This window comes from Lampetra fluviatilis, chromosome 7, assembly GCF_964198595.1.
Source record: "Lampetra fluviatilis chromosome 7, kcLamFluv1.1, whole genome shotgun sequence".
Classification (NCBI taxonomy): Eukaryota; Metazoa; Chordata; class Hyperoartia; order Petromyzontiformes; family Petromyzontidae; genus Lampetra; species Lampetra fluviatilis.
Window position 1 is genome coordinate 11,522,454 of NC_136281.1, and position 21,349 is coordinate 11,543,802.

At 50.1% G+C, this 21,349-nt stretch overlaps 1 pseudogene; it reads left to right on the forward strand.

Annotated features, from left to right (window-relative positions):
- The first annotated feature begins 3,284 nt into the window (after positions 1 to 3,284).
- Positions 3,285 to 18,606, forward strand: LOC144933349 (sulfotransferase 1C4-like; annotated as a pseudogene).
- Positions 18,607 to 21,349: the final 2,743 nt, after the last annotated feature.

A 21,349-nucleotide genomic window follows, 5' to 3' on the forward strand; every position in this document is an offset into this window, starting at 1 on the left:
AGTACAGTATTATTATTACTCCTGGTAAATGTCAAAGGCGCTCGCTGGGATGCGAGACATTCGATGTAGAGGCCAACCGAAATTCCGTTTAGGTTTCGGCGCCGAAAGTTGGCAAATGTACACTTTCGGCATACTTTCGGTTTCGGCCGAAAGTTAATTTTTAACTTTCGGTTTACTTCGGTTTCGGCTCAAAGTCAATTTTTAACTTTCGGTCTGGTTTCGGTTTCGGCCGAAACTGATATTGACTTTCGGTCGTCAACCGAAGATCTCTTTTTAGAATATAACGCTAGTGCTAAGTCTATCAGCCGGTCAGTCGGCGCTAGGCGATAGGCTGCATACATACACACACGTCAGCAGCAGCTTGCGAGCGAGGTTACAGCCGCAATGATGGTTTTGGGCCGTCAATAAATGACGTCACGGCACCAGGGGGGGGCAGCGACTGCGTAGCGATTCGCGCGCTGCGCTACGAACCCGGCGGCCCGAGTTCGATTCCCGCTCACGGCCGGTGACGATTATTTGAACCTGTCCTGGGCCTCCCCTAGGTCGACTCAGCCTCAAACGAGTAAGTGGTGTGGTATGTCAACATCCCAACTGAGGAGACAAAGGCGGCCGGCCGTGGTGAATCCAAGTCCCGGGCAAAGCCGGGTAGTAAAGCTAGTATTTCATAAATCTTGTGTTTGGTAACTTCGGTTATATACCTTTCTGTTTCGGTCTTGGTCGAAAGTAAAGTTAAACTTTTGGTTTCAGCTTCGGTTTCGGCCGAAAGTGTAGTTAAACTTTCGGTTTCGGTCGAAAGTGAAGTTAAACTTTCGGTTTCGGCCGAAAGTAAATTTGTAACTTTCGGTCTGGTTTCGGTTTCAGCCGAAACCAGAAATTCAGTTTTGGTCGGCCTCTAATTCGATGACCGTACTCCTGCATCATCTCAACTGTGACCGAGACAAGGAGGTTCCCGAAGAAGCTCCCAGTCGACTGAGCGATCCGCTCAACAACACGCAGTGCAACCCCAAAAACATAATCGGAGAGATATGTATTTATCATGTGAGTACAATTCATCTGTTATTATTTTGTTTGCAGTGCAAGTGTGTGTGTGTGGAATAGACACGTGTTGTTAATGTGACGCCGCCTTTGTGAACAAAATAAAAAAAATGGAGTGGGGGGGGAGACCGGTGCTACATCACCTTGCGTCGCACAGGGGCAGCTGTCATCAGGGGGCCCCTAGATTAAATTTTGCTTGAACGATGGTGTCACGTGAGCCCCTGGTGGCGAAGGGAGTTGAGGGCCGGAATTTGGAGAGAGAATTCGCTCACGTGAACGGAAAAATAACTGTTACTCGCATGAATTCTGTTCGCAAGGGGACAAAGGTATTGACGTAAACGATGAGGTGCAAACACACAATGCCAGGCACGTGAGACGTGACTGCGTGCAAACCAACATCTCCAATCGGTGGAGGCTCCCAGCTTGGTCCATCAGCCGATCGGATCGATTATTCGACTAAGAATTGCTATTGGCTACTTATTTTTTTGGTCGATGGCAGGCGCCTTTAAAAAAAATGTCAGCCGCCCCAACTTCCTGCCTCCTGAAGGCGGGACACCCCGACAAACCACTGCCAATGTGACGCGACTGATTATGATGCTTTATGACGTCATCAACCCCCCCCCCCCCGCATATCACCTCCCGTCCAGGGATACACGTGGGAACGGAGGAGAGACTTCCTCCCCCCCCCCATCTATTTTCGCGGTATCAAGCAATTTAAACGATAGTCAGTAGATTAAATGGGTTAATTACATTACTTAAGTAATCGGGAATCCCAGCTGTAGCGGTGTTGGAACTGCGCTTCCCTGTCAATCGAGGCACGAGTGACACCTGGAGGTGCAAACTGAGAATGTCTCTAAAAGAGAATGACGACATTCGTTTAAACGACGCCACGACACCTTGGGAGGATGCCGAATTGGCTACGAAGCGAGTGGATAAAAATGGCTGCCGTGTTATAGCGCCGCCGCGTGGTACACGCGCGTCATCGCCTGTGTGCGTTGACAGTGATGGCGATGATGATGCCGCCATGACCTCGTGGAGTTGTGCGTGGGAGACATTGAAGACGTGACCAGAAGCGCCCGCGCTGTTTGTCCGTGTGGCCGATCGGGTGTCTCTGGCACCGTGAGAGCCGCAGGGCTCCCCGTGGACTCGTGCGAGTGAGCACGGGGCAATGAGTCGGTGGCGGCGATTGCTGCACGGCACGGCGGTGCGAGCTGGGTAGAGTGATCGTTACTGGGCAGGATTTACAACACAGCAATGGTAACCTTCCAGCTGACGACAAACAACTGGAAACAGAATATTTATTTATAATGGAGGAATCCGATGAGCTATAAAGCTCTTTTTCATAGATGTCAAGTAGGGGCGGGTCAGAAAGTTACAACCACAAGCAATACAAAAACACGATAGGAGAGCAAAGTATAGGAAAGGTGAACAAATCACTAAAACAATTAAAATATTCACACAAAAATGAAACGAAACTGGTTTCTCCAGTTAAACAAAACACGGCAGGGCATTATGGTTTCTCAGCTGCTCCTCTTGTAACTAAATCGAGTGAAAATATTGTTCTCAAGAGTTTCCACACTTTTTACAAGGTCGGTTGCTTTGTCAACTTGTGCCGCACAGGGGCAGCTGTCATCAGCTGGTCCCCTAGGCAAGCCAAAAAAAAAACACAAACTGCAGCTGGGCGCTGGAATGATTGTGAATGTCACGCGAGGCGCTTTGAGATGTGGAGGCGAATTTATAAAGCGCCGTGTGTGCACAGATCCTGATCACACGTTATAATATAGTCCTGCACGCCGTGCAGGTCTTTCCTATGCGATTTAATTTGTAAATTATGCTGTCATGAAGTAAAATCCCATAAAATAAACGTATTTGCAGTCACTTTGCTGTACTGCGTGTTACATCATTCATCCATGAGGCCCATTTCCCTGAAAAGCGGTATCATTTATATAACATACAATAAACGTACTCCTACATTAATATTTAATAATAATAACGTATGGCTCCATGAATGAATTACAACGTTCAAACATTCCATAACACAAACCTATTAAGAAAGATCAATCAAGCCCCACAGAGCCCTGCCGCTCGGTTTGGACTATGGATTATTGGCGTAAGGCACTACCACTAGAGTGCAAAGCGCGCTTGCCCCCCCACCCCCCCGCTGAAGGCGCAGCCCCCCTTCTCCACTCGCACGGTCGAGTCCAGACGTGTTGGTGCAGTCGTTGCACAGCGGGCGAGGGCTCAAGACGATGGCTGGACAAGAGCAGCTCGTATCGCCGTCACGTTTAATATCGACTTCACGTGTGCTGGACATTGACCCTCGTGTCCCCCCTGAGTATGCATAGCCCCCCCCACCTTCCCTACATCCACCTCCTCACTTCAAACAAGGTCACAGGGTCGCAACCCACGGGCCGGTAAGAACATTCGTCCGAACGTGGCACGTGTATTTACTTATTTCTCAACACCATAGGGGGAGGGGGGGGACACGAGATTTATATATTTTTTCAAAAACTCCAGAAAGTCCACGTGCATGCCTGTATTATGAGGCACTTTCGTAAGGTAGCTCAGCAGCAGAGCCCTAATAATTATTAATAGCTCAGTGGACTTTACCTGGTAAGATAAAAACATTGTTTCGTTATATTTGTATATCTTTTTAAAGTGATTTGTTTACCTTTCCTCTACTTTGCACCCCTATCGCGTTTGGTATTGTTTGTTGTGGTGTAGCGTTCTGACCCGCCCGTACCTACTGAACATCTGTGAAAAAGATCTTCACAGCTCATCGATTTCCTCCACTATGAAAAAAAGAAAGATGTTGATTCTGAAAGAACGACCGAACCAAAGCTCACACAAGCCCGCGTCTGTCCGTGATGCTTGCTCAGTCCTGTCGGGTGGGTCAGCGCTAGAGCGTGCAGCTCGCATTCAGAAGGTTGCGAGTTCAAATTCTGGTTGGGGGTTGTTGACTCAGCCCATCATCCCTCTGGGATCGATAAAATAGGTACAACTTTGCGGCGAATTCAACATTGCACGTTCCATGGAGAGACTCGCCTCCCACACCACAGGAATGTAGAATTCCCACCATTGGCTCACGGCCTTTTTGTGTGCAAAGTCAGCAGCGGTCTTTGCTCGGCCATAAAATGACTGCTCGTAGAGAAGGGTGAATTCACACCACTGGCCCAAAGTTCAGTATACTCACGCAAATCAAATAAAACCAAAGCGTATTGCTGAACTTCGTCGTCGTACCACGAAGAAGAGTGGCACGTCACGCGTGCTGACGTGGACTCGTTCGCCACAGAGTTTCGCTCTCGTGGAGTTTGCCGTGGCCCCTTCGGTCAGCAGTGGCCACGAGCAGGCACTTGCAGGGTCTACTCCTTTACTTCGCACACGCGTCTCGTTCACGAGTGGCACGACCTGCTCGTGGAAAGGGAGCGTATTTTATATATACATCGGCATCCACTCCTACCGATGTCCCAGATAGCCTTCGCTCGCGCAAACTGCACTTAAATCGGATACTAAACGATTGGCTTTGACACTCGGTGCCAATTGACTCGAATCCAAGGTTCATCGGCGCGCACAACTGAGGTTTTGTCGGCGGTGTGACGACGCCCAGAGCTCACTCGGCTAGAGCGGGATTCGTTTTCTAAGCGTGGGATCCGGCGACAGGTATGTGTGTGTCTGTTCGACAAGGTATGTGTTTGCCAAAGGTGTGTGTGTGTTTGTGTCTGTGCGACGTGTGTCTGTGCGACGGCTGTGTGTGTGTGTTTTTGTGTCTGTGCGACGGGTGTGTGTGTGTGTTTGTGTCTGTGCGACGGGTGTGTGTGTGTGTTTTTGTGTCTGTGCGACGGGTGTGTGTGTGTGTGTTTGTGTCTGTGCGACGGGGGTGTGTGTGTGTCTGTGCGACGGGTGTGTGTGTGTCTGTGCGACGGCTGTGTTTGTGTGTGTGCGATGGGTGTCTGTGCGACGGGGGTGTGTGTTTGTTTCTGTGCGACGGGAGTGTGTGTGTCTGTGCGACGGGTGTGTGTGTGTGTTTGTGTCTGTGCGACGGCTGTGTTTGTGTGTGTGCGATGGGTGTCTGTGCGACGGGGGTGTGTGTTTGTTACTATGCGACGGGTGTGTGTGTGTGTCTGTGCGATGGGCGGGGGGGGGGTCTGTGCGACAGGTGTGTTTGTGCGACGGGTGTGTGTGTGTGTTTTTGTGTGTGCGACGGGTGTGTGTGTGTGACGGGCGTGTGTGTGTTTGTGTCTGTCCGGCAAAACAACACCCTACCTCCTCGTTGGTGCCGGACAGTAACGCTGTGGGGAATAGTGCCGTGGGGGGAGGGCCAATTTAGGTTGACCATTCCATCATGTCGTTTGTAGCTACCACAGCGGCCAAATGGGGCTCTGGACGGGTGCGAGGGGCTAGTAACCCTTCCACCTTCAAATAAATGACCACGATACCACGGATTAAAAATCTAATTAAGTTTGTGCCGGAGGCCCCGGGGGGACAGGCGTCCTTGACGTCTCCTGGCGAAACCATATTTGGCGGAGCCAATAGATTGAATGTTTACCCTGGGGTTCCTTCAGAAACAGCAAAAACTACTGCGGGTGGCCACGTGGAATGTTCGAACACTCACTGCAGAGGAGAGGCTGCCACTCCTCTGTCGGGAGCTGGACCAGTACCGCCTGGATCTTTGTGGTATTCAGGAGGGCCGGTGAACTGGCTCTGGCTCCTGCCATGAGGGGTGGACAGTTCTCTACTGGGGGTAGGAGACTGTCAAACAACAGGGGATGGCTCTTCTTCTGAACAAAATAATGAAGGGGGCGTGGGAGCGTTGGCTGACCTGCCTACGATCCATCCTTGGTTTCACCAGGCTGGATTGTGTGAGCTCACAAATCCTTGAAAGATCTGGACAAAGTCCAATCGGTAAGCTCCTCCGGCAGGCAAGGCTGCGTTGGCTGGGTCATGTAGCCCGCATGCCCAGCCACCACATGCCTAAACAGCTTTTGTTCGGTCGGATAGAGGGGGCTAAACGGGCGCGGCACGGGCTGGAGAAAAGATGGAGTGATGTGGTACAGGAGGATGTGGAGCTGAGTGGACTTGCCGATGACTGGTACCAGCGGTGTCAAGATCGGCCTCTGTGGAAGAGGCTCATGAACGGCGTGTTAGTTTGTCAGTGCATGAAAGTGTTGCTGACAGTTGTCTTTGGAGCGGCGGTGCAGCGGTTATCACACTGCTCTATGAACTCGGTCACTGAATTCGCTTCTTTCCCACCAGATAATATCGGTGAATAAAAATAAATATACGAACTGGTGCGGGGCCTCCTCTAGTTCGACCTAGCCTTAAAAGTGTGAGACTACCCCAGTAGACATGGTTTGTTGGCCCGAAGTTGTTTTGACGGTTCCAACCACAGGACAAACGTTGGATACCGGGATCCTGGCCTCTTGCGTTCTCACCTGGTTATACAATTAAAACTCAACCATGTTTTTTTTATTTTATTTTACCAGGTCAGGCCCACTGAGCTATATAGCTCTTTTTCAGAAGCGACCTGGCCACAAATGATAGCTCGAAGAAGTGGCCTATCGTCACGTGGAAACGTATAGCAGCCAAATACTCGAAACGCGCGATGTTGATGGTAAACGTGGAGGTAAGAGCCGGAAGAGCCGGAGAAAAATTCACGCGACCACAAGGAGAACGTGAAAAACGCAGAGGCATCAGGCTCGGGTTTCGAACCCACGATCTCCTGTATACCAGGCAAGGTAGTTAACATCTCACCACCGTGGCACTTGACTTGAGCACCACCCGACGTCTGTCGCGCTAGACTCTCCGCGAGACACCGCAAGACTCCAGAGTACTCCGGGATGCAGAGGCCCGGTATGAAGTTGGTGCGGGGGGTGCCCATGCTGGACTTCCTCGCGGACAAGTGGAGCTGCGTGGAGCAGCTCCAGGCCCGCTCTGATGACCTCGTCATCGCCACATACCCCAAGGCTGGTGAGATCCACCTTCATTAACATCATCATTATCTTCAGCAGCACCAAGCTGCAGCGCAATCATAATTTACATCAGAAGAATTATTCGCAGCAGCAGCATCGTGACGTAGCCAACGGTGGATATGATTAACTAGCCGGGTGGCGGGGGTGGCTATGCCTGTGGCCTTTAATCCAGCACTGGAGGCGAGGGTTGGTGGATCACCACACAAATCGTGTGAACTTCCCTTTCCGCGGCCAACGAGGGGCCCGTTCTTGAGCTCGCCAGGGCAACGCGGCACAGCAAAAATGTGGACTCCATCTGTTGGGTCGCATGCATGGGTTATCTCTGGGTGTTCCGGGTTTCCTTCCACGTGTAAAACACTCATCGATTGACCGGTAACGCGACACGATTAGGAAGACCGCAGAGCTCGGGCAATTGTTGGCGCCGGCTCACCACGTGGCTGCCTTCCTGTTCGTCTGTGTCTACTCGTGCCTCTGAGCCGTTCTCCCTCTTCGGGAGTGAGCGAATACTGTGCGCGTGATCCGTTGAAATCATCATCATCATCATCAGGAGCAGCAGCGAGAGTGTCAAACGTCACACACTAGACACGTGTTGAGTGATCGGGCAGCGTTGGCTCTTTTCCACTACCTCACCTCGCCTTTTTTTTCCACCTCCCATCATCACCCCGGCTCTCCCCCCCCACCCCCCCACTGATCTCCACCCTATCCACATGCTGCAGGCACCACGTGGATGCAGGAGATCGTGGATCTGGTGATAAACGTCGCGGACTTGGCACACAACCGCCGCGCGACCATCGATGACCGCATGATCTTCATGGAGTGGAGCTGCGGTCCCGGGGAACCGCCAGAGCTTCGTAGTGGTGATGTGATGGCATCGTCATCATCACCACCACCACCACCACCATCATCACGATATCTTCACCATCATTGAGCGGTGACGAGGTGACACAGCCCAGCGGAGGCGCATTCGCCTCCGTGTTGCAGAGACCTTGCTGGTCAATACCGCGGTATTAACCACAATGCACCGGCTGCTTGGCACTGGATGTTAAAGATCTCGTGACGTCAGTAGAAGACGAGCAGGCCATTGCGTGACGGCGTCACTGTCTCGGTTTCCCCCCCCCCCCCCCCAAATTAGAAGAAAAAACCTTGCTGATTACTTAGTTGGGAAGTAAATATCAATTGCGACCCCCTTCACTGTAATCATGGACAATCTGGTCTTGAGTGAGACTTGCCTGGGCAAACAAGCAGAAGAGTGCTCATTGTAACTGCTGAGTCCATCATTGTTACCACCAGCACCATCATCAGTAACCTCATGTTAATCAACATTAAAATTAACAATACCAGATCGGTCCCCAGCATCAGTGCTTAAAATATCACCATGACCACCGTTGGTAGCAACATATCCATGAACAATATCTGCCTCGTCATTATTGCTACGAGTATCGTTGTCACCATGATCATCATGATGATATTCAGCAACATCGTCAATTACATCACCACTACCATCAATAGCCATTAACAAATCCCACCATAATCACCGTCACCACTTAACATGGCCATCACCCGCACTCAGCGGTAGAGCGAGCGGCTCGCATCCAGATCCTGGTCGGAGGTTTACTCGGCCCATCATCACTCTGGGGTCGATACAAAAAAAATACTTACCAGGAAGTCAACAGTGTTTGTCCTTTGGATAGACCAGGGGTCGGCAACCAACACAACAAGAAGAGCAATTTCTTTCGAATTCGGTAAAAAACAAACCCTCAATATTTCAAGATTAGCGTCACGAAGCAGCACTTCCTTAAAGAGCCACGTGCGGCTCCGGTGCCACAGGTTGCCGACCCTAGGGATCGACTCACTCCCACCACGGGGGATGTGGAACAATCTCCACCACCGGCTCAGATGCTGTAACCAGGAGGTGAGCACGACCTCGATGCTCATCGGAGCAGGCAGTCAGTTTTTACTTTGTGCACGATTGCAGGCGTGGAGCTGCTCGATGAATTTCCGTCTCCTCGCGTCATCAAGACCCACGTTCCCTACAAGCTCTTTCCCTCTTCGTTCTGGGCGGAGGACTGCAAAGTGAGATTATCATAGCAATCGTCCATGTCGTTATTATCATCATCATCATAAATATCATCAGCAGCAGTAGTAGCAGACTCATCGACAAAGGCATCAGCAGCAGTAGCAGCATCTCCAACATCACTACCATTGATGTTTACCGGAACGCTGCTCGGCAGGATTGGAGTACGGATTTATCAGCGTAAGGCACTACCACGAGAGTACAAAGCACGCGTATCCACAATAATCCGATGTCATCGTACCTGATACGCAAGCACACCTTGCACCGCAGCACCGTGAGAACAATGCAAGGCGGCCGTCTGGAACGCTCCTTCTTCCGATATTCAGAAGCCACTGGAGCTAACACACTTTTAAACCATCTAAACTGAAACCTTCATTTCTTTAGAACTGTTTTTTTGTGGTTTAGTTTGGCGTTTTTTCCCCCTCCCCCTCACCTCCGATTAGCACGGTTGGCTACGTACGGTGCGAAATAAGTTCAACGTGCACACATACACACAACAGCACAGAGAAGGAGGCTCTGTGGTCGATGGTTGAAGGTGGTGTGGTGAAGTGTATTCGCGCGAAGTCCGCAACACGCACAGTGGCGAGGTATATCTGCGTCTCAACTGACGCCACATCCACTCATTCGCTCCCGTCACTAGGCGGTCAGCCGTCTCCATTTCACTCTTCAATCGCCACTGACGTGGTGAGCGTTTCGATAGTCACGTTTTAATGTGCGATTATATTGAGGCACCGTGCGTTTTTTTGGTGTGGTCTGGGACTAGATTTGAAGCTTTCGTGACTGCAAGGATTCATACTATTAGGTTTTTTGGTAAAGTCACGTAGGTAAAAAATGAAATTAAAATTAATAAAAGTAAAATAAAAAATCACGACGTTTCGGAGGCAACACAAGCTTCCGTCTTCAGGTGGAACCGTCACAGCACGATTGCTGTATCAAGTACTTGATACAGCAGATATACCTCGCCACTGTGCGTGTTACAGCATTCGTGCTGAGACTGTTCCACCTGAAGACGGAAGCTTGTGTTGCCGCCGAAACGTCGTGATTTTTTATTTTACTTTTATTAATTTTAATTTTATTTTTTATCTACGTGACTTTACCGAAAAAACCTAAGAGTATGGTCTAGGACTTTTTTTCTGCCTTGCCCCAAGATTGTATTCGCTGTTGACAAATCGGCAGGCATCGATTCGCTTGTGCTATTTGTACTTATATAATTACGTATTTTTTAATCTATTTATATCGCATCCAGTTCCGGATTATCCCAGTAGCAAAAATAGCTACATAATGCTACGGGCCCCGCACTTTCAAGGGTCCCGCGCTAAATATTTCAAGCTATCAATTCCGGTTCAGCGATTCTGCACTTGCTCTATTACTATAGTACTATACCGCCTTCAACTTTTATGAACGACTGGGTGTTTAAGGTTAGCGATTTGTCGTATTATCTGGCTGTATAGCAAATGAAAATATACAATTACTTTACTATGCAAGTTAAAAATGTGTGTTTTAATATGTAAGTGTTTTTTTTTTTCATTTAGGGCCCCTTAATAACATATGCTACAGACCCCGCACTAGCTTCATCCGGCACTGATTGTATGTATCACTTGATTGCCTTCCCTATACTTTGCACCGCTGTCGGTGTTTGCATTGTTTGCTGTTGAAATGTGCTGACTCGCCCCCTACTGGACATCTGTGAAAATAGTTTCTGAGCTCATTGGATTTGCCATCTCAATAGAGACTCCGATTCTGAGTTGGTCACCTGTGCCCAGGTGATCTATGTGGCTCGGAACGCCAAAGATAACGCCGTCTCCTACTTCCACTTCGACCGCATGAATCGGCAGCAGCCGGAGCCCGGCTCCTGGGAGGAATACCTCCCACGCTTCGTGGCCGGCAGCGGTGAGGGCGGCGGCCACCGCGTGGCCCTGCTCCTTGGACCACCTCACTCTCTCAAGGGGAACTCCACCAGAAGCGGGGCAGCTTTATTGATGACGCAGCACTCACCCGTTCGCTCGAGTCACGGGGGGGGGGGGGGCAGTCAAATGCCTGCGTGTTACTCTTCTATCGATACGAACACGGTCGATGCTTCCGTGAACTTCATTTTGCTCACATCTCCACCCGCGTTGACGACTCGTTCTACCATGAGCAGTCCCGTGACAACTAGAGCAAACAATCAAAGCACACTAAATATTTGACTTTACCGAAAGAACCAAGAATATGAATCCCTGCAGTCACGAAAGCTTTAAATCGAAATTTTTATATTTGTTATGTTACCAGGTAAGGCCCACTGAGCTATATATCAGTTTTTCAGAAGCGACCTGGCCACACAAATTATAGCTCCGCAAAGTGGCTGATCATGTGAACAATTATTGCAGCCACAGAGTCTGAAGGCGTGTTTCTAAATGGGGAGCGAAAAACAGGAGGGCTCCGGAAAAAAACCCACGCGACCACGGGGAGAGACAGAATGCAAACCGCAAATATACAGCAGCAGGCGTCGGGGTCGGGATCGAACTCACGACCTCCTGTATACCAGGAGAGGTAGTTAACATCTTGTCACCAGGGTGCCAACGTGCGCGCGTGTCCCAACTGCCAACAGTGCCGTGGGGCTCCTGGTACGATCACGTGACCGGCTGGTGGAACGCGAGAGAGAAGCACCGGATCCTCTACTTCTTCTATGAAGACATGAAGGAGGTGAGTTTGTGAGGCATGATGGAGGTGAGGCTGTGAGGCATGATGGAGGTGAGGTTGTGAGGCATGATGGAGGTGAGGTTGTGAGGCATGGTGGAGGTGAGGCTGTGAGGCATGATGGAGGTGAGGCTGTGAGGCATGATGGAGGTGAGGTTGTGAGGCATGATGGAGGTGAGGTTGTGAGGCATGATGGAGGTGAGGCTGTGAGGCATGATGGAGGTGAGGTTGTGAGGCATGATGGAGGTGAGGTTGTGAGGCATGATGGAGGTGAGGCTGTGAGGCATGATAGAGGTGAGGTTGTGAGGCATGATGGAGGTGAGGTTGTGAGGCATGGTGGAGGTGAGGCTGTGAGGCATGATGGAGGTGAGGCTGTGAGGCACGATGGAGATGAGGTTGTGAGGCATGATGGAGGTGAGGCTGTGAGGCATGATGGAGGTGAGGTTGTGAGGCATGATGGAGGTGAGGCTGTGAGGCATGATGGAGGTGAGGCTGTGAGGCATGATGGAGGTGAGGTTGTGAGGCATGATGGAGGTGAGGCTGTGAGGCATGATGGAGGTGAGGTTGTGAGGCATGGTGGAGGTGAGGTTGTGAGGCATGATGGAGGTGAGGCTGTGAGGCATGATGGAGGTGAGGTTGTGAGGCATGGTGGAGGTGAGGTTGTGAGGCATGATGGAGGTGAGGCTGTGAGGCATGATGGAGGTGAGGTTGTGAGGCATGGTGGAGGTGAGGTTGTGAGGCATGATGGAGGTGAGGCTGTGAGGCATGACGGAGGTGAGGTTGTGAGGCATGATGGAGGTGAGGCTGTGAGGCATGATGGAGGTGAGGTTGTGAGGCATGACGGAGGTGAGGCTGTGAGGCATGGTGGAGGTGAGGTTGTGAGGCATGATGGAGATGAGGTTGTGAGGCATGATGGAGATGAGGTTGTGAGGCATGATGGAGGTGAGGCTGTGAGGCATGATGGAAGTGAGGTTGTGAGGCATGATGGAGGTGAGGTTGTGAGGCATGATGGAGGTGAGGTTGTGAGGCATGGTGGAGGTGAGGCTGTGAGGCATGATGGAGATGAGGTTGTGAGGCATGATGGAGATGAGGTTGTGAGGCATGATGGAGGTGAGGCTGTGAGGCTTGATGGAGATGAGGTTGTGAGGCATGATGGAGGTGAGGTTGTGAGGCATGATGGAGGTGAGGTTGTGAGGCATGATGGAGGTGAGGCTGTGAGGCATGATGGAGATGAGGTTGTGAGGCATGATGGAGGTGAGGTTGTGAGGCATGATGGAGATGAGGTTGTGAGGCATGATGGAGGTGAGGCTGTGAGGCATGATGGAGATGAGGTTGTGAGGCATGATGGAGATGAGGTTGTGAGGCATGATGGAGGTGAGGCTGTGAGGCATGATGGAGATGAGGTTGTGAGGCATGATGGAGATGAGGTTGTGAGGCATGATGGAGATGAGGTTGTGAGGCATGATGGAGATGAGGTTGTGAGGCATGATGGAGATGAGGCTGTGAGGCATGATGGAGATGAGGTTGTGAGGCATGATGGAGATGAGGCTGTGAGGCATGATGGAGATGAGGTTGTGAGGCATGATGGAGGTGAGGCTGTGAGGCATGATGGAGATGAGGTTGTGAGGCATGATGGAGATGAGGTTGTGAGGCATGATGGAGATGAGGCTGTGAGGCATGATGGAGGTGAGGTGAGGCATGATGGAGGTGAGGCTGTGAGGCATGGAGGAGGTGAGGCTGTGAGGCATGATGGAGGTGAGGCTGTGAGGCATGATGGAGGTGAGGCTGTGAGGCATGATGGAGGTGAGGCTGTGAGGCATGATGGAGGTGAGGCTGTGAGGCATGATGGAGGTGAGGCTGTGAGGCTTGATGGAGGTGAGGCTGTGAGGCTTGATGGAGGTGAGGCTGTGAGGCATGATGGAGGTAAGGCTGTGAGGCATGGAGGAGGTGAGGTTGTGAGGCATGATGGAGGTGAGGCTGTGAGGCATGATGGAGGTGAGGCTGTGAGGCATGGAGGAGGTGAGGTTGTGAGGCATGATGGAGGTGAGGCTGTGAGGCATGATGGAGGTGAGGCTGTGAGTCATGATGGAGGTGAGGCTGTGAGGCATGATGGAGGTGAGGCTGAGGCATGATGGAGGTGAGGTTGTGAGGCATGGTGGAGGTTGTGAGGCATGGTGGAGGTGAGGCTGTGAGGCATGATGGAGGTGAGGCTGTGACGCATGGAGGAGGTGAGGTTGTGAGGCATGGTGGAGGTGAGGTTGTGAGGCATGGTGGAGGTGAGGCTGTGAGGCATGGTGGAGGTGAGGCTGTGAGGCATGATGGAGGTGAGGTTGTGAGGCATGATGGAGGTGAGGTTGTGAGGCATGATGGAGGTGAGGTTGTGAGGCATGGTGGAGGTGAGGTTGTGAGGCATGATGGAGGTGAGGTTGTGAGGCATGATGGAGGTGAGGCTGTGAGGCATGATGGAGGTGAGGCTGTGAGGCATGATGGAGGTGAGGCTGAGGCATGATGGAGGTGAGGTTGTGAGGCATGATGGAGGTGAGGCTGAGGCATGATGGAGGTGAGGTTGTGAGGCATGATGGAGGTGAGGTTGTGAGGCATGATGGAGGTGAGGCTGTGAGGCATGATGGAGGTGAGGTTGTGAGGCATTATGGAGGTGAGGCTGTGAGGCATGATGGAGGTGAGGTTTGTCTTAGAGAAATCAATTTCGCGTGAGCCCACCGCATTAAAACAATGGCCAGCCACAGCCGAGGTATTGGTCCTACCGTGTTTCAGATCTGCCTTATGTTCACGAACACGGTCCGAGACATGTCGCTTAGTTTCCCCAATGTAACTACTGCCGTAGACACAGCTTAGTTTGTAGACACCGGGGTATTGCATGTCAGATATCACATATTTCACAGATGGGATCAGATCACGAATGTTATGTACTGTGTTCAATTTAACCTGGATCTTGTGTTTGCTTATGATTTTGGAAATATTTTAGTGACCCCTGCTATGTATGGCAAGGTGATGGTCTTGATAGGGTCCTCAGATGGTTCTTTCCCAACGGCTGGGGTGATAGCTTTGCGGATTGTGTAGTCTGAATATCCATTCGTCTTGAGAGCTTGGTGTACGTGTTCCAGTTCACTGGCGAGGTGATGACGGTCAGAAATACATCGAGCTCTATGGTGTAGAGTTTTGATGAGGGAATTCTTCTGGGATGGATGATGGTGGGAGTCAGGTTTTAGGTAGGCATCCGTATGGGTGGCCTTCCTGTAGACAGGGTGTCCCATTGAGCCATTTGCTTTCTTTTCAATAAAAACATCCAAGAACCTAAATTAAAACATCCAAGAATCTACGTGACTTTACCGAAAGACCCAAGAATATGAATTCCTGCAGTTACGAAAGCTTGAAGTCAAGATCTTTCTAATGACCATTTGTTAGATCGGCGTGTGAATAGTTACACTATTAGTAGCTATTGCATAACACACACACACACTATTAACCAGGGTGGTTTTCCTGGAATCCGCGCTGCGAACCTTTGCGACAAGTGGCGTGCGTGGCCCACGTGTGCGCATGTTTCCGGTACCTCACTCGAACCGGGTCGGTGATGGGGGGGGGGGACTTTGCCTCTGCTCAAGTCGCGAGGGCAACAACCTTATTAACCAGTGCCAGAGTGCACAGGGCGACGTGGTCTCAGACGCGGAGTTACCTGAGCACTCCTTCCAATCTGCCGTGGGGGTCAGAATCCCCTACGGGAGGTGTCTCGGGTTGCTGACTTCATCGAGCGGCCGCTGTCGGAGCGGCAGCTGCAGGAGGTGGTGCGGCTCAGCTCGTTCTCGGTCATGAAAAACAACCCCATGAGCAACTACAGCCACCTGCCGCCCACCCTCATGGACCAGACCGTGTCGCCTTTCATGCGCAAGGGTGAGTGTGCCCGCTGCCAATCTCGTAGAAAGAGGCATGAAGGAGGTGAGGTGGAGTCGGCCGCTACGTGTTTGTCACGCAGCCCAACGGCGGTCACATGGCATCGCGAACGTGACTATGGTCCCAAAGTGAAATATTTTAAGTGGCTGCGTAAACGCATGCGATTAGGTGCTTCCTTTATTTCTTTTCCAAATAAAATGCCGTAAGTCGGTGGCAAGTGGAGGGAAGGGGACATCCACTTGTTGTATGTGAAGAATCTTACAATGTATTATTCAATTTAATTGATTATCGCAAGCTCGTGGCAAGGAGTTGTCCTACATCAATTATAAGACCTTCTCCACGATACTAACCAGGTTCATTGATCCGTCCAGCAGTACAGGCTGTTTGAAGCAATACGACTCATGAAACAGAATTAAACCACTCTGACACTCCGTACAGTACAAATCTGAATATTTATTAAATCATAACATCAGCTGGTATCACAATCACTTGCACTCTGCATCATTCTTCTTCAGTATACATGAAAAACACGCGGCGCAACCGCACGAGCCAATATATGATCAAGAAAAATATGAACGTCTAGGCATATAATCAACTAACGTATGAGCCCTATAAAAGGGGTATACACCCAACACAACCCATTCTATTCCATTCGTCATTTTTTTCGTAATTTTTTCCCCGTTCCTCGACCATGAATCTTACTCACAATTTCCATTCCAAAACAGCGATCATTGCGATGGTATAGAGGGCACACACGGTAGCGAGATGTTAACTACCTCGCCTGGTATACGGGAGGTCGTGGTTTCCATGTCGACCCTGATGCCTGTATAATTGGAGTTTGTCGTGTCTCTCTCCGTGGATTTTTCTCAGGATCCTCCGGGTTTTCCTTCCACATAAAAAAGAAAAAATCACGTGTGTAGAGCATTTTGCTGCTACGAATTTCCACGTGATAAGCCACTTCGTTGAGCTGTCATGTGGCCACGTCGCTTCTGAAAAAAAGACCTACATAGCTCAGTGATGGGCCTTACCTGGTAAAATAAAATATAAAATTACATGTTGCAGATGGTGGAAAATGACCCGGGGTTAGGGCTCGGCGCGTGCGTCACGCACTTGGGCATGGCGAGAGTTTCAGTGGCAATTATAATGAACGCAAAGGTGCAGTGCTCGAGTCTCGTCGGCTGCACGTTGCCAAACGTGCCAATCGGAGGTGCGTCTATTGTTGTCTCAATGAGAGGAGGAGGGCTCTCGTTGGGCTGCGAAGTGTGCGTCACTTCTTTATTTTCGGCCTCTGATTCTCATCCGGCTGAACAGTTTTCGTGACGTTTTTTTTTAAAATTCGGTTCCCGAAGAAGCTCCCAGCGCATAACGTCGCACATTGATCCGTATAATACACGACGCAACACGTATCGGAGAGCTATGCAGTGTACGTGGTTAATAGAAACACACGGAAGCTTTGAATTTAGTTTTAATAGAAACAACTTCTGCAATTACGAGTAATAACGAGTAATAGCTGGAGCGGATCGTGTTCATGATTAACCTTCCTTTGGATGTTTGACCAATAAAAACATCTACACACAGGGCAGGAACGTGTCCTGCCTGCATAGACAGTTCAGCGCGTTACCGTTAATACATTCCTGCGGAGGCAGCTGGTAGGAACGTTGGGTTGCTTGGTCAATGGCAAGGGTCAACGGCGGCGTGGTGTTTTCCGCAAATATGGCCGACTGTGAGGGCGGGCACAAGCCGGCGTGAGTAGGTTAAACGTTGAGTTTTATAAGGGCACCACGGGGTGACCCGCCCCTCCCCTCCCCACCCAGCCCCACCCTCCCCTCTCTACCCAGCCCCACCCCTCCCATTTTTGGATGCACGACGGACCAGGAGGTTCCTACCAGTAACACTTGTGTATCTTGCAAAGCCTCAGCGGCTCATGACTTCATTTCAGGAGGGTCCTGCCAAAGTTTTCGCAGTAGAGAGCCATGATTGCTGTGAACTTTATAGCAATTGCGAGGTCATACAAATTATATATGGACCATCACGCCGGACGTCACGGGATCTTCAAAGTCCACTGTGAAGCAAATGGTGCGTCGTATTTTACAGTTAATACCACACCGCATTTATTCACAATCAGAATCTTTATAACATCCTGGAAAAATCCGATGAGCTGTGAAGCTCTTTTTCACACGTCCAGTAGTGGGTTCGTGGGTCAGAAATTTACAATTAAAAAAAACGTTTGGAGACCAAAGTATATCATAGGTAATCAACTCACTAAACATAAGTACGTAAAAAAAATATATAAAGTATGAGCACAAATTGGAAAAGTACATTATTCACCAAGGGGAATGTGGGATTCGGACCGTGAACTTCTTGCAACCAGTGACAAACATGCGACTGTTGATCCACGTCACCGCATGACCACTGCGGGTTCCACTAACCCAGATCGTCACATCCACACAATCTGAATGAGCGTGCACATCACCGCCACCATCACCACGGTGTGGCGGTTTGCTCGCACGTTGAGTTTCAGGATTCACGTCAGGTTTGTGGGGTTAATCAAACCACCCCCGGGGCATTCGCCTACTTTGAAATCTTGAGTTATTAATCAAATTGGGCGTTGGAATCCGTCCATAACAAGCTGCACTTGGCTAATTAAATTCACGGTGTCGTTGTTTACCCAGTAAAACCCACACGCTCATGCATACCAGGCGAGGGAGTTAACGTCTCACCACAAGAGTACCCCGATACGAGTATACGGTAACATTGTCCTACTGCACCTCTTCTCCAACCCACTGTCTTTATATATTTTTACCCCCCTCCCCCTTCACCTCGCTAGGGGAGGTGGGTGACTGGAAGAATCACTTCTCTGCATCGCAGCTGGAAGCGTTTGAGCAAGACTACAGCAAAAAGATGCCCGCTGATGGGCCGAGCTTCCGTGACACCCTGCCCTGACAAACTCAGGATCCACTCAAGCCCCAGAGTTAATTCGACTTTGTTTTGACTTTGTTCTGACTTGTTCTGGCTTTTCAACTCCGCATCTACAAGTGAATGCGGATAACTCGCTCCGTACTTTTTGTTTTGTGCATTCATTGTTTGCACCTCAGATCTTCATTGGGATAGAGATGTTTGTCTAAGCGAGACCTCCCCCCCCCCCCCCCTGGCTATAAACGTTCACCTGAGAAACAGGAGATTAAGAGATGCATTCAACGCCTTGTCATGTTTTTTTTATTAATAAGGTAACGCACTGGGAATAATTTTAGGGAGGTTTACTTTAATGTTGAGACTGAGTGTTTGAGGCACGAATATTGTCGGCGGTACGGGGTACAGAATGGGTTAGGGAGATTTGACCAAAGCAACTGGAGGAAAACACGTGTGATGTTTGAATTTGGACCTCACGATAAGATCGGGTAAGCGAGTCGATTATTAACTTAGCTTTTGTGTCCTGGTCACAAAAGCAAAGTTTGTGGGAACAATGGCCATTTTCGGAACTTTTGAGGCATAAGCAATAAGGAAATAATATTACCCAGTGACAATATTTGGTTTGTGACGCAGTTTTATCGCGGGGGTGGGGCGGTCTAAAAACGAGTTTGGTGGTTCGAGACGCGTCGATTCTCAGCAATTGCGCGTCCCTCTGTTCAGCGGCAGGGCGGACGCGCTATGACGATATCAGTAAGACCCCGACGGCTTTATAACGAACTGTTCACGGAAACGACGCTCACACCACCACCACCGCCGGTGCCGTGAACGAAGAGTTCTGCTTCATCCAGCGCTCCGGAGTGTTCGTGCGATCATGGATCCGTCCGACTCTGGTAACGTGGCGGGTTGTATTCACGGGCTCTTTGAGTGCGGTGCGAGTGTGACAAGCCAGACGTTAGCGTATCGCCCTGTGTTGTTTGAATTGCAATTGCTCGTCGCGTAGCTGGTCGTTGATGTGGAGCCACAACCACAAGGTGGCGTTGAGGTTGGTTAAATGACGATGCGAATAAATGATGCCAGGAGTGGTGAAGTGTCTGGCTGCGGCGGTGATGCCTCCTCCTCCTCCGTGTTTGTGAATCGGGATGTTTATTTTTTTGAGTCGCTTCTGTGTGATCCACGATCTGTTTCTGGGTGGTAACTACAGTCGCTGCTGCACATTGCCGGAGAGGTTTAAAAAAATATGACATTTGTGCATCATCGTCCAGTGTCCGCATCTGCAGCTGTCATTGTTACAGTGCGGACGCGGGTGAGGCTTGTGACCATCATCCGTTACGAGGTGTTTGTTTGGATATATCTTTGTTTATAATTTACATTAAATAATATTGTACGCATAAATAACCATTTCGCGGCGGTGCGTGAGAATACGAGAAACCAAATAAATAAGCAGACAATGCTTTACGTAATCTGTCGAATTGCATAGAAATAAAACAAAAGCTTTGTAATGCACACATCCCATCCGGCCACGCGGCCTCGATGTGAGTGGATGTCTTCAGCAGCTCTGCCGTAGGCGCCGGCAAAACTCTGGCCCCGCGAATCTTGCAGGGAGAGCTACGGTGACGAGACGTTATCTCAATCGCCTGGTACTACAAGGAGGGCGTAGATGCGATCTTGACCCTGACCATGCCTGTACATTTGGAGTTTGCATGTTCACCCCGTGGTCGCGTGGATGTTTCTCCGGGTCCTCCACATCAACATTCAACACGCAGTTTGGAGTATTTGGCTGCTATATATTCCCACTTGATAAGTCACTTAATTGAAGTATCATTTGTGACCAGGTCGCTTCTTAAAAAAAGCAAGCTATATAGCTCATTGGACCTTACCTGGTAAAAATAAATGAAAGTAGTTTAGTTTTAGGAGCAAGGCGCATATATTGCACATTAAAACTCCTCGAATGCGCGACTTATATTACGCGGAAACTACCGTTAAAACTCCGCGGCCCTTTGAGATGGGACATCTCGTTTGCGAAAGGTGTCAAGGTGTGCGACGCGTGCATTGTAAACGCGTGTAACGACGCGCGCACACAGACCACCGTGAACCCACACTTGTTTGTGTTTGTTTAACATTTATACAATGACGGTGACACCCGAGTCGGTGATGTGACTGAGCGAACACTTGACAGGACCCGCCTCAAAAAAAGGAATGAGAATCAGTGGGCTTTCCTGCTGAAACAAAGTGCAACAATGCTAATAATAACCTTGATCTAAAGATTAACGCGCCTTATGGGATGTTGAACTTCTTTCACACCGTGGTAATCAGAGGCGGCTGCAGCTAAATTGTACAAACAAGTTAAACATGTTACATGAATGCAAAATATGCCGAGGATATGATTACGGACCAGAGTAAACGTGGGTACAGTATTGTGAAGATGCAATGATGAAGATGGGTGACGTGTGCAAGGATGGAGGAAGCAAGATTTAAGCGACACCGCTGCCTTTACAAACACAAGCCCGGCCCTGGTCTGCAGGAAGGGGTGGTTGGGGCCTTGTGATGCGGGGGGGGCCTGAAGAGGAGGGGGTGGGGCCTGAAGGAGGGGGTGGGGCCTGAAGAGGAGGAGGCGGGGCTTGAAGAGGAAGGGGCGGAGCCTGGGGAAGAGGTGGGGCCTGGAGAGGGGGGGCTGAAAGAGGTTGGACCTGAAGAGGTGGGTTGGAGCCTGAAGAAGAGTGGGTGGGGCCTGAAAATGAAGAGGTCGGGCCTCAAGAGAAAGGGTGTGGTCTCAAGA